The 12,978-nt window shown below is 43.9% G+C and overlaps 1 long non-coding RNA gene across 1 annotated transcript in view; it reads left to right on the top strand.

Annotated features, from left to right (window-relative positions):
* Positions 1-11,538, top strand: part of LOC138746920 (uncharacterized) — a 44,297-nt gene extending 32,759 nt beyond the window's left edge. The window contains exon 5 of the long non-coding RNA XR_011347188.1: positions 10,926-11,538. This is a non-coding gene — a long non-coding RNA (uncharacterized lncRNA). The remainder of the gene's footprint in view (positions 1-10,925) is intronic.
* The last annotated feature ends 1,440 nt before the right edge of the window (positions 11,539-12,978 follow it).

Raw genomic sequence — 12,978 nt, 5'->3', positions numbered from 1 at the left:
GAGACAACGCTGGTGGAAGCGTTCTAGGTACATATACAATCAGATGAAACAGCATTTCTCCAGGCCACGGTGCATAGGCAGACACAATGCATAGCACATATATACAGATTTAATTTAAAATAAATATGTATAAATCTTTAGGAATAATTTAAAGGACATGGTTCATCAATCTCGTAGCCTGTGGGAAGAAGGTATTTCCCAGCCTAGCAGTCCTGATATTACTGCTCCATCTTGATGGGAGTGGGTCAAAGATGCTGTGTGATTGATGGAAAGGTCTCTGAATAATTTTTTATGCACTATTTAAGCAATGCTCCAATAGAAGAAAGGAAGACCCCAGTTGTCTTCTCGGTCATTTTGTTGATCCTCTGTATTGACATCTGCTGAGAATAAAAAGAAAATGGGGAATGATGTGGGTGGGTGCTTACCGGTCAGTATGGACTGGATGGGCTGAAGAGCCTGACCCATGTTGTATGACTCTGTGACAATGACCTGAGTTCCAACTGCCTGTAAATGAATGACCTTAAAGTCTCAGTTGTTCGGAAAGGCAGAGTGGACTGCTTGTATGACCTTCTGATATCTTGTGACTCATGATGACACCTCCTTTTCACTGCTTTCAAATGCCTGCAATGACCAGAGACATCTCACAAGCTGGTGCATTTAAACTAAGAAAATATAGTCTGGCAAGAGTGCATGAGCTTGAAAACATGATGAATCTGGGACAGTTTCTGGTGTTATTTCATAGACTCGTGAGTGGAGCTCTCAATGGTAAAAGATGAGGCCCTTGCATTGTCCTTCTCTCTGTGTCTATCACTTTGTCCTAATCACACTAATCTCTGCATTCTCTTGACTTTCTGCACTTTTGCTTTATCATTGCCCTACAATCTGTCCTTACGCATGGATTTACTTGCCTGGATAGCAAGCAAAACAAAGCTTTTCTCTCTATCTTGGTACATGTGGACAACAAACAATTCAATCAATTCTAGTCACAAAATAAGAAATTCTCTTAAATAAGTCAAAAGATACAAGTTAACTAAAACATTAAAAACATTCCTTAAAGTGAGGTGACCCCAGCACTTTTGCGTACTGAATCGCAGATGGGAATGAGGGAGCGTTCAGGAGGGACATAGATCAGCTCTTTGAGAGGTGTCGCAACAACAGCCTTGCAAAACCAAGGAACTGATTGCTAACTTCAGGAGGAAATTAGGAGAACGCAAACAAGTCCTCGGCCGGGGTCAGCAGTGGAGAGGGTCAAGAACCTCATATTCCTGGGTACCAACATCTCTGAGGATCTGTCCTGGAATCTCCATGTCAATGCAATTACGAAAAAGTCCGCTGTACATTGTGAGGAGGTTTGGTATGTCACCAAAGACTCTTGTAAACTTCTGTAGGTGTACAGTGGAAAGCATTCTGTCTGGTTATCACTGTCTGGTATGGAGGTGGTAATGCACAGAACAGGGAAAAAAAAACTCCAGAGAGATATTAACCCGGCCAATAACATTACGGACACGTCTTTGCTCCGTCGAGGATATCTACAAGAGGCAATGCCTTATGAAAGCAGCCTCTATTCTCAAGGACCACCCCCACCCAGGCCATGCCCTCTTCACTCTGCTACCATCAGGAAAAAAGGTACAGGAGCCTGAAGATGAGCACCCAGTGGCACAAGGGCAGCTTCTTCCCCTCTGCCATCAGATTCCTGAATAAACAATGAACCACAGACACGACCTCACTTTCTCCTTTTTTTTTTAAACTATTTATTTATTTTGAAATGCAATATATTGCAATGTTCGCACAGTGATGCAGTCACAAAACAATAAAATTTTGTGACATATGACAATAATTTCTGATTCTGACTCTACGCTTAGTTGATTTCATTCAATGGAACATGGTTGCATTGAATGTCAAAGCTATGGCTGCTTTCAAACTGACGGCCCACTGCAAAATGAATACAAAACACCAGCACAGGTTACGGCAGAATACCCCAGAACACAACACTGAGTCAAGGGAAAGTCCAGGAAGGAATTGACTCTTAACTCACGTTCTCATCTTTACCACTAATTTTTAAAATGCCATTTTATCACAGTTTTGCACCTGTGATGCTGCCACAAAACCACAAATTTGTGACATCTTCATATATTCTGATCCTGATTCAGTTGACCTGCTCTGCATTTTATGCATTCAGGTTGGTGTGGAGCTCCCGAACACACTGCATTGCAGCCAGTCGCGTCTCTCCCTTGACCCACCTGTCAGTGTGATCTGGTCCATTGTAATTGATCTACCGAGAGTAAAACAGTTAGAACTTTGAGGTGACTTTGAGACGGACAAAATGAGAGATGATTTATTTGCGATGAGGTAGTTGCACTTTAGCCTGGAATCGTTCATAAATCAACCCCTGATTTCATATTCCCACTCATGCCTGTACATTGAATGTAGACACGTCCTGACCTTAAATTGTATTCACAATGAATCAAGCTTTTCATCTGAGCCTCCTGAATGTACGTTTTATCTTACAGCTTCTAATCACTTGAGTTTTCGTGCAGTGTGTGGGAGTTATCTAAACACTCGGGAGAATGAAGGGAATTTTACAAAATTTCAGATATGAAGCACAAGCAACATTTACTGTACAACTTTCAAAAGGAAAATATTAATTTAATCAGTGAATCCTTTCTAAAGAACGCAGAACCGTTAGATCTCCTCGTCTAAAATTGATGAGAGTGAAACATGGAATTCTGTAGCTGCTGTGATTATAGTAAACATACACAGTTAATGCTGGAGGAACTCAGTTGGTCTCGCAGTGTCCATAGGAGGCAAGGATATTTGACCGACATTTCGGGCCTAGGTCCTCCTTCAAGGTGTAAGCAAAAAGCAGACAGGCGTCTCAATAAAGACCGAGGATGAAAGGGGGAAGAACAGGAAGGGGAGGAGTCCAGGCCAACAAACAAAAGGTGATAGGATCAAAGGAGAGGTGAGAATTGATTTTGTCTCTGTGAAAGAAAACAGAGGGAAATGGAAGAGAGACAGAACTAGAGGAAAGGAGACAGGGGGATGAAAATAAGGGGGGGGGGGGATCAGTTTAATGGAAACTGGAGAAGTCATTGTTAATGCTATCCAGTTGGAAGGTGCCCAGAGGTGCCAGTTCCTCCTGTTTGTGGATGGTCTCCATCTGGCAGTGCATGAGACCATGGACGACATGTCTGCAATCGAATAGGACAGGGAGTGGAAATGGCTGGCCACTGGGAGAATGGAGAATTGAAATGGGTTTGGTGAGACATCTTTCTAGATCAGTCATTTCTTTTGGCTATGGCCCCCCTAAGGACTCTATGGGCCCCCTTCCCTTTGAAACAGTCAAGATTTGTTTTCTTCTTGCCTACAGACTACACAAGAAACATGTAAAATATTTATGTGACATGAGATGAAAAGAAATCAAGGCTTTTCTTAAATATGCTCTGGCCTCCATTGAAAATGGCTGCTCCAAGCATGTGTCGGAACCATGCAAGATCTCAAAGGCACCGAACTGCTATGTGATGCATCAAGGGGCTGCATTGGGAGTCACCTTCTAATATCTGGCTGTTCAGAAAGGAGGAAGAATAAATTTCAGAAGACTTTCAATTGGAACAGATGGTGATAAACAGCCTCAGAATTTGTTCCAAGCACAATTAATGACTTTTTTTTGTAAGACTTTGAATGGGATGCAAAAGAAAACTCTACGCCCGTAGTTCTCAACCTTTCTCTTTCCACTCACATCCCACTTTAAGTAATTCCTATACCATCGGTGCTCTGTGATTAGGAAGGGTTTGCTTAAGGTGGGATGTGTGTGGGGAAGGTTGAAAATCTCTGCTCTAGATGCAATTGTTACTGAAATATTTTGTTTGAGAAAAATTGTTGTTGGCCCATTTCCTTTGGAGTTCTGAAACCCTGCACATAATGAGTCAATGAGGTAAGATTAAAACAGAGGTTTTCAAACCTTCTATTCCCACTCACATCCCACCTTAAGGAATCCCTTACTAATCACAGAGAACTGATGGCATAGGGATTTCTGAAAGTGGTATGCGGGTGGAAAGAAAAAGGTTGAGAACCACTGCTCTACACTGTACCGAGACACACTTGACACTCCGCACCCTCTCCATAGCTTCCACATTCTTTTTATAATGAGGCAACAAGGACTGAACACTATCAACCTGCACGGTAACCCTGAGAGATCTATGGATTTGGACCCCTAAGGTCCCTCTGTTCTTCCACACTCTTATAAGGCAAGGTTAACAGAGCTGGGGGTTTTCTCTTTGGAGCGAAGAAGGATGAGAGATGTCTTAATAGAGGCAGAGATAGGGTGGACACTGAGCACCTTTTCCCGTGGTGAGAGTAGCAAATATCAGAGTACATATGCACAAGGCAGAGAGAGGAAAGTTTAGGAGGGAGTATTTTTACACAGCAAGCAATGGGTGTCTGGAATGTATTTCCAGAGATGGTGGTGGAAGCTGGTTCCAATAGGGATTTTAAAAAAACACTTAGACAGGCACATGGATGCAGGAAAAGATATAGGTGTGAAGTAGGGCAAGTTTAGTTTGTTGAGTGGGTTTATGTGGTCAGCTCAACATTATGGGCTGAAGAGTGTGTACTGTGCTGTAGTGGTCTGTGTTCTGTGTGCAGACTGACTGCCATAGACCTTGCATTAGAGGGCAGCATGGTTAGCGTAGTGCCAGTATCCGGGACTGGGGTTCGAATCCTGCGCAGTCTGTAAGGAGTTTGTATATACTCTCTGTGTCTGTGTGGGTTTCCTCTGGGTGCTCCGGTTTCCTCCCACCCTTCAAAAACGTACCGGGGATGTAGGTTAATTGGGTGGCATGGGGTTGTGGACTAAAAGGGCCTGTTACCGTTCTGTATGTCTAAATTAAAAAAAAAATGACAAGGCTGACCATATTTCAAAAGCATATCATTAGTACCTGGGGTTGTCCTGGGACTACCCATAGCAATGCAAGTTAGATTTCCTTTCTCTGCCTGACTGACTTTCACGAGACAGGTCAACACCCTGTTATTAAAAGAAATGGAAAGCTCCTATTGTACAAACGCAGCATGACAAGGTATGGTTTGCCAGGAAAATGTAGCTGTGTAGTTGGAGGGAGTCAGTAGACCACAAAATGTGCCTCACTGTGTTGGTATGGTGACCGATACATCACAGCAGGCAGCCATTTCCCTTGTGGGGAGAGGAAGGAATGAAACAGATGTTAATTGGCGTCGATCATTCTCGGCATATAAAGCGGAGATGTTTTCAACCCGCTTTCGTGTTTTGGAAGCAATTTACAAATTGTGTCCACATTGTGTCCCAGACAATCTGTTGTCGCAGCTCCTGGTGGTAAAACCAGAGGTAAATTTCTTCAAACCAGATTTTTAACAATCACATTATTATGCCATCCTAACCCTGGAGAGAATAACAGCCAATGAGTGGGGAGAGAAGAAAGATTTAGACCTACAGGCCATTTCGGCCAACAAATCCATTCCGCCCATTGTTCTACCCATTAACCTACAATCCCCAGTACATTTTGAACGTTGGGAGGAAACTGGAGCCTCCAGGGAAAACCCACGCAGACACAGGAAGAACATACAAACTCCTTACAGACAGCACAGGATTCGAACCCCAAGGATTTCCTTGCAAGTTACAGCAGATTTAATCAATTTCTCTTCATATTTTATAAAATCAAATCTCAAATGTGCTCATTTAATCCACACTTTTGCCATGGATCTCTGCACAGACCCGCAAAGAAGCAGCATGCTGCTGGATAATTAAATAAAACTTTGCAATCAAACTCAAATTAATTGACATTTATAGAATGTGCCTTCAACCAAGTATAAGGATGGCCTCAAAGAAAAGTTCACAAATGATCGAATGAACACAATTCACCAGAATTCAGATCCGTCTGTAAAAACACACAGTAAATTCTGGAGGAACTCATCTAGTATCCCAGCGTGCAAAGGAGGTAATGATTATATTATTGATGTTTCAGGCCTGAAGCCTTCTTCAAGGTACAAGCAAAAAGTAGCAGGTGCCTCAATAAAGAGGAAGATGGAGGAATGGGAGTGGGCAGAGTCCAGGCCAACAAACAAAAGGTGTTAATTGGATATGATGAGGTGATGACTGATTTTAGTTCTGTGAAGGGAGACAGAGGGAAAAGGGGGGAGAGAGAGAGAGAAAACTAGAGGAAAGAAGACAGGGGGTTGAAAATGGGGGTTGAAGGATTTAATGGAGACCAGAAGTCAATGTTAATGCCATCTGGTTGGAGGGTGCCTAGATGGATGGTGAGGTGATGTTTCTTTAATTTGCTTGTGGTCTCAGTCTGGCAGTCCATGAGACGATAGACAGAAGGGAATGAAATGGGGAATTGAAATGGGTGGCCACTGGGAGATCCACACTGTTGCAACAGACAGAGCCGTGGTGCTCAACAAAGCAATCTCCCAGTCTGTGCCCAGTCTCGCCGATGTAGAGGAGACCACAGCGGGAGCACCGGATGCAGTAGATGACCCCTGCAGATTCACAAGTGAAATGATGCTTGCTTCACTTGGAAGGACTGTTTGGAGCCCGAATGGTGCTGAGGGCGGAGGTGTGGGTTCAAGTGGAGCATCTCCTGTGGTCACAGGGGTATGATTTGTGGGGAGGACAAGTGAGTCATGGAGGGAGCGGTCCCTGCAGAAGGTGGAGGGGAGGAGAGAGGAATATATGTTTGGTGGAGGGATCACATAGGAGGTGAAGGAAACGGAAATTCTGTTTCATTCAGATCTGTCTGTGGAAGGAAGACCAGTCAAATATTCAACACTTGCAATGCAGTGAAGGAGGTATTAATTTTTTTTTAAAAAAAGGAATGACAGTGGAAGATGATGCGGAGGAAAGGCTGCAATATTTTCACACAGCAATAAATTCACAGAATGTGCCTCTCTTGTTACCAATGCCTAGAATTCATTAGGGATCTGTTCCATTTTAAATAATGAAGTGGATTTCATAGAGCCTTTGAAGGAGAAAGCTTCCTGTTGGTTTTCCTGTGAAATTTAAGGCTTGTCTTTGGCTAAGTAATCTGCATTAAAACTACTGACGCATGATTATCAAATCAGTTGGGAGATTAGGGAAATGTACTGCATATCGAGAAATTACCATGGCATAAAGGGGTGATTTGTCATTTTATTATTGCCTGGGAATAATTGGCTTCTTCAAACTGGGACCAGGGATTAAAACCATAATGCTGGAAAGTTTAGCATATGTGGAAAACGAAAAGTTTGGGGTCTATGAGCCTTCACCAAAATTATGAGAGAGAGAGAGACAGACAGAGGAAGAAAGACAGAGAGAGAGAGAGGGAAAGAGAGGGAGAAAATGGAGAGAAACTGAGAGAGAGAGACAGAGAGGAGAGAGAAACAAAGTGGAAAAAAAAACAGAAAGAGGGAGAGAGGTAGAAAGAGAGAATGAGAAAGTTAGAGACAGACAGAGAAGAAGAGGGAGATGTACAGACAGAGATACAGAGAGGGAGAGAGAGAGAGAAAGAGAAAGGCAAAGGCAGGGAGATAATTTATTTGGAGAAAAAGTGGAGATGTATAGAACAAAGAGAATGTCTGTAATGGATGACCTGAAATAGCTCAGTGGCAAAAGTTGCCTGCACCTCGAGCTTCTTGGTCCATGGAGTGGATTAGGGAACATTTGGCAGAGTGATGTTGCAAAGGAATCTCATTATGCAATGAACCCAGGGGTTTCTGATGTGAGTGAACTTGGGATTCACCTGCCCAGATTTTAGATTTATTGTCAGAGTGCATACAAGACATCGCACACAACCGTGAGATTCTTTTTCCTGCGGTCCAGGCAGAAATACCTGTTATTGGTAGTGCAAAACAAAAACTACTCAATATACACAAGTAAACAAATAAATAAATGTAAACAAACTGCAATACAGAGAGAAAAAAATCAATAAATTGGAAAAACAAGAGTCCTTTAAATGAGTTCCTGATTGAGTTTATTGTTGAGGAGTCTGATGGTGGAGGGGGAGCAACTGTTCCTGAACCTGGTGGTGCGAGTCTTGTGACACCAAGACCTCTTTCCTGATGGCAGCAGCGAGAACAGAGCGTGTGCTGGGTGATGGATCCTTGATAATTGCTGCTGCTCTCTGATGGCAGTGTTCACTGTAAATACTCTCAATGGTGAGGAGGATTTTGCCTGTGATGTGCTGGGCTGTGTCCACTACCCTTTGCAGGCTTTCCTCTCAAAGGTATTGGTGTCCCCATTCCAGACCATGATGCAGCTGATCAGCACAATTTTCATCACACATCTGTAGAAATTGCCAGGGTTTCTGCTGTCATACCAAATTTCCGCAAACTCTTGAGGACGTAGAGGCTCTGATGTACTTTCTTCACAATGCCATTAGTGTGTTGGGCCCAGGAAAAATCCTCTGAGATAGTAACTCCAAAAAACCTAAATTTGCTCACTCTCTCCACCTCTGATCCCCTAATGATCACTAGATCGTACACCTCTAGTCAACAATCAGCTCCTTGGTTTTGGTGACATTGAGTGCAAGGTTGTTGTTGGTGCACCATTCAGCCAAGTTTTCAATCTCCCTCCTGCATGCTGGACTCATTCTCCTCTTTATACAACCCACGGCCATGGTATCGTCAGCAAATTTGTCAATAGTGTTGCTGTCGTACCGAGGCACACAGTTGTTGGTATAAAGTGAGTAGAGCTGGAGGCTAAGAATGCAGCCCTGTGGTGCTCCAGAGCTAATGGAGATTGTGGAGCAGTTATTCTTACCAATCCTCACTGATTGTCGTCTGGAGGTGAGGAAATTCAGGATCCAATTGCACAGTGGGGTGTTGAGATCCATGCCTTTGAGTTCTTTGATCAATTTTGATGGACGATGGCATTAAATGCCAAAGTTTAGTCGATAAAGAGCACCCTGATGCATGCATTTTTGGACTCCAGGAGTTCCAGGGCTTTGTGTAGAGCCAGTGAGATGGCATCTATTGCTACAATAGACAAATTGGAATGGATCCATGTCGCCACTCAGACAGGAGCAGATCTGCTTCAATACCAGTGCTTTCAAAGCACTTCATCACTTGCTGATGTGAGTGCCACTGGTCAATAGTCATTTTGGCAGTTTATTACACTCTTTACGGGCACCAGTAATTGACCTGTACCACGCCCTGCTAGAGATATCTGTGAATACATTGGTAAGTTGGTCAGCACAGATTTTTAATACTGGCTCAGGTACTTTGTCCAGTCCAGATCCTTTCCTTGGATTAACTCTCCAGAAGCCAGCCCACGTGTCATCCTCAATATGGAAGAGGAGAGGATTTTTAGAGGACATGGGACCACCCACCATACCTCGGAGAAGGGCTCAGGCCCGAAACGTCAATTGTCTGTCTTTACCTCCTGTGGAGGCTGTGTGGCCTGCTGAGATCCTCCAGCATTTCTGTGTTTTTACTCCCACCATACCTGTTTCATTTTTATTGAATGTTGGACTCTCAAAGCTGGCCTCAGCCCTCAAGACCCAGTGAACAGAGGATCACGGGGAATGCTGAAGCATTCCTGATATGTGGGATCATCCCCTTCCAGAATCTTGAAAACTTGCCCTCGTGTCTTTCATTTGTGATGCATTCACTGTTAGCTAATCCTTAATTGTCCTTGGGAGTTTGGGTGTGAGCTCCCTTCTTCAGTCAGGGCAGTCCATCGATGAAGGTGCTCCCACAATGTTGTCTGACGAAGGAAGGGAAATGTCGTTCCGAGTCTGACGGTGTATGGGCCCTGAAGACTGTTGAACTGGTGTCACTGGGTCAGATGCTTCATCCCGGGAGGACACCCTCACTGTGGTGATACACCACTGCATACTGTTGCTTGGTAACAGGCACTGTGTCTATGTATGCTTCATGTGTATGGCTGGCCTGCATTCCCTCAGTGATTCCACCCCTGGAATCCCCTAATGAAGGCAGTTAAGCCAAGTCCCTCCCTCAGTATGAGTCCTGGGATCGGGCCAGAACGGGAGCATGGACTGAGTCTTATGGTATTAAAAGTCTGTCATCCTGCAACTCCAGTCTATTATTGATAATATTTCACTCACTAAACCTTTTGAATATTTTATTTTTGATTTTAAAAGACTTTTAAAAATTCAAACAATACAATCTCTTTCAACACAAATATGACATCCAGAGTCCGTTTTTATTCCTCTTCCTACCCCCCACCCCCCACCTTACTCATATAAATTATACAGATAGGGAAAACACAAATACTGTGGGGTCAACGACCCCGATAGAAACCCAGGAAAAAACAACCAAGGAAACTAAGAAACAAAAGGTAAGGAATTAAAAAACAACTAAAAGGGCACATCATCTGTGCCACGTCCCACTTCATTGATCCAAATCGTTTCCTTGCTGGGACGGATTGTTTCAGTACCCTTGTTCCAAAGGGGATAGTCATATCTGCAGACCCATGTATTACAGATAAGGTTGCCAGATACCAATGAATGTGCCATATTTCCTCCTTAAATTATACATGGTTTTCTCCAGGGGAATACAACTCTGCATTTCCGTATTCCATGGTGGGATTTGGACTTCCATGTGACGACTATATACTTGCTGGCTACTGACAAGGCGACCTTCACAAACTGAATTTGGTACTTGGACAGTTTAAAACTCATGTCCATAATGTTTCCCAGAAGGTACAATTCTGGATCCTGTGGAAAATCCACCTTTGTAATTTTTTTCAGCATGTCCTCCCAGAAGGATCTCACCTTTGCACACAGCCAGGCTGAATGGATAAAAGTTTCATTCTCCACATCACACCTAAAGCACATTTCTGAGATTTCTGGTTTAGATTTATGTAGTTTTTGTGGTGTGAGGTGGAGTTGATGCAGGAAATTGTATTGCACCAGCCTGTACCTGGCATTAATAACTGCTGTCGTTTTGCCCAGACACAGATCTGACCAGCACTGCTCGTGGATTGTTGAGCCCAAGTCCAACTCCCACCTTTCCTCAACCTGTGTGTTGTGCAATCAATGACCACTCGCAGACTCGAAGCAAGAGTCAAAGGCTTTATTGATCAGAAGACCCAGACATGCCCCTACATGCTGTTGGCTCAAGTCCAAGGCAGGTATGAGGGAGGAGTCTAGGGCTCTCGGGCCTTTATCATGGGATCCTATGGGGTGGAGCTACAGGTACAGAAGGCTGGCCAGCCTGCCCAGCCCAGTGAGGACATGCCCAGACATGCCCACAGTAACCATGTTCCTCCACACTGTGTCAGCCTGGCTTCAGTCTCTCACTTTGGAATACAAAATACATTCTGGAGTGTGATAGTACAGATCTATCACCAATGTACATAGTGTATATAGTTACTGTATCTAGACTGTGCTTACAGCGATTGGCTAAGAGCTAAGCCACGCCTACTGTCTGGGCCTTAAAGGGTTGTGTCCCTAGCCAGGTCGGATCATTCCGGACTGGTCGGCCACCTGTGAAGAGCTCCTGTCTTTTGCTAATAAAAGCCTTGGTTTGGACCAACAAGTCTTTGATTCTTTCAACGAGCTCTACATGGAGATAAACGTACTCACATTCCCCCTTCGAATTAGAATCCCCATGCCACTACACACAGGCAGGGTCAGAGATGGTCCCAATTTGTCCCTTAAAAATAATCATAGCTGTAGGTAGCAGAAGAATGTTCTATTAGACAAATCTCTTTATTCCTCAACTGCTTGAATGACACGAGCTGCCCTCACTTGCAACAATCCTCAATACACCTGATCATTTTCTGGTGCCAAGCGTCTAGGATCTTATTGTCCAGAATCATGGGTATTAAGTTACCAAACTCCCTTCACCTGAACCTCTCCCCTTCAAACTCCCATGAGGCCTTGGGAACTGCAGTGGTTCAAACAGGCCCTTCATTCCATCATGTCCTTGTTGACATTTTCACCAATCTGCCTATATTGGGTCTGCATCCTTCTATGCCTTGCCTATCAAATATAGGTCCAGGGATGACCATCCTCCATATTAATAACTCTGTAATGGAGAGAGTAAAGAGCACCAAATTCCTTGGAGTTCATTTAACTAGTGACCTATCATCGACACTCAACATCTCCTCACTTGTCAGGAAGGTACATCAGCGACTGCACTTCCAGAGAAGATGGATATGGGCAAGACTACTGGCCACTATCATGTCAGGAGCTCTATCAAGAGTGTCCTGTCCGGATACAATCTCAAACAATCTGGCTCTCCATCCCATAGGATGATGATGGTTCCTTTCAGTCAGTTTGTGGGGTTTGATATGAGAATACCCCACTCCTCAGGAAGGAACAGTGTGTGCGTGAATGGAGTTAGATGGGTATGGGTTGCACAGGTCCAGACCCAATGACTTGACGTCCCCTCCCAGATCCAAAGGCATGGCAAGGTCCAAGACGGCTGTATTTACTAAAAGGCCGTTAACCCTACGAGAGGATTCATCTTTGACAGGTCTTGTGTTTCATCCTGCAGGGTGTTGAGCCACCCTCTGCACCAGGAAGGCCTGGTGGGGGAGCTGGTTTAGTCGCCAACCATCCGACCATGTGACAGGTAGTACTGGGTTACATGGTACCAATAGCATTCAGACGAGCGACTTGTTGCCATATTGCATTCTTTTCATGTTTCTAGATCCCAGCATTTACCTTACCTTACACAGCAGGCTGTTAGTTCCCTTTTTATCTCCCTTACTTCTGTTTTTCCATTCTGGGGACAGATATACTGCCCTCCAATCCCCAGGAATCGGTGGAACATTACAGGATAATCATCCATGATCTCTAAAATCATTGCATCTAAAATTCTGCAAGTAAATCACCAGTTTCTTGGATGAGTATTGAATTCCTTCAGTTCTCCACTTCCATACATCCTCTGATGTATCTGGCAAGGTTATGAGCGTCTCCACAGAAGCAAAGTAATTATTTAATTCCTCTGCATTTCCGGATCTCCATTTTAACTTACATGTAAATCGATTCATGTCTG

This window comes from Narcine bancroftii, chromosome 12, assembly GCF_036971445.1.
Source record: "Narcine bancroftii isolate sNarBan1 chromosome 12, sNarBan1.hap1, whole genome shotgun sequence".
Taxonomy (NCBI): domain Eukaryota; kingdom Metazoa; phylum Chordata; class Chondrichthyes; order Torpediniformes; family Narcinidae; genus Narcine; species Narcine bancroftii.
This window is presented reverse-complemented; position numbering and strand designations above follow the sequence as displayed.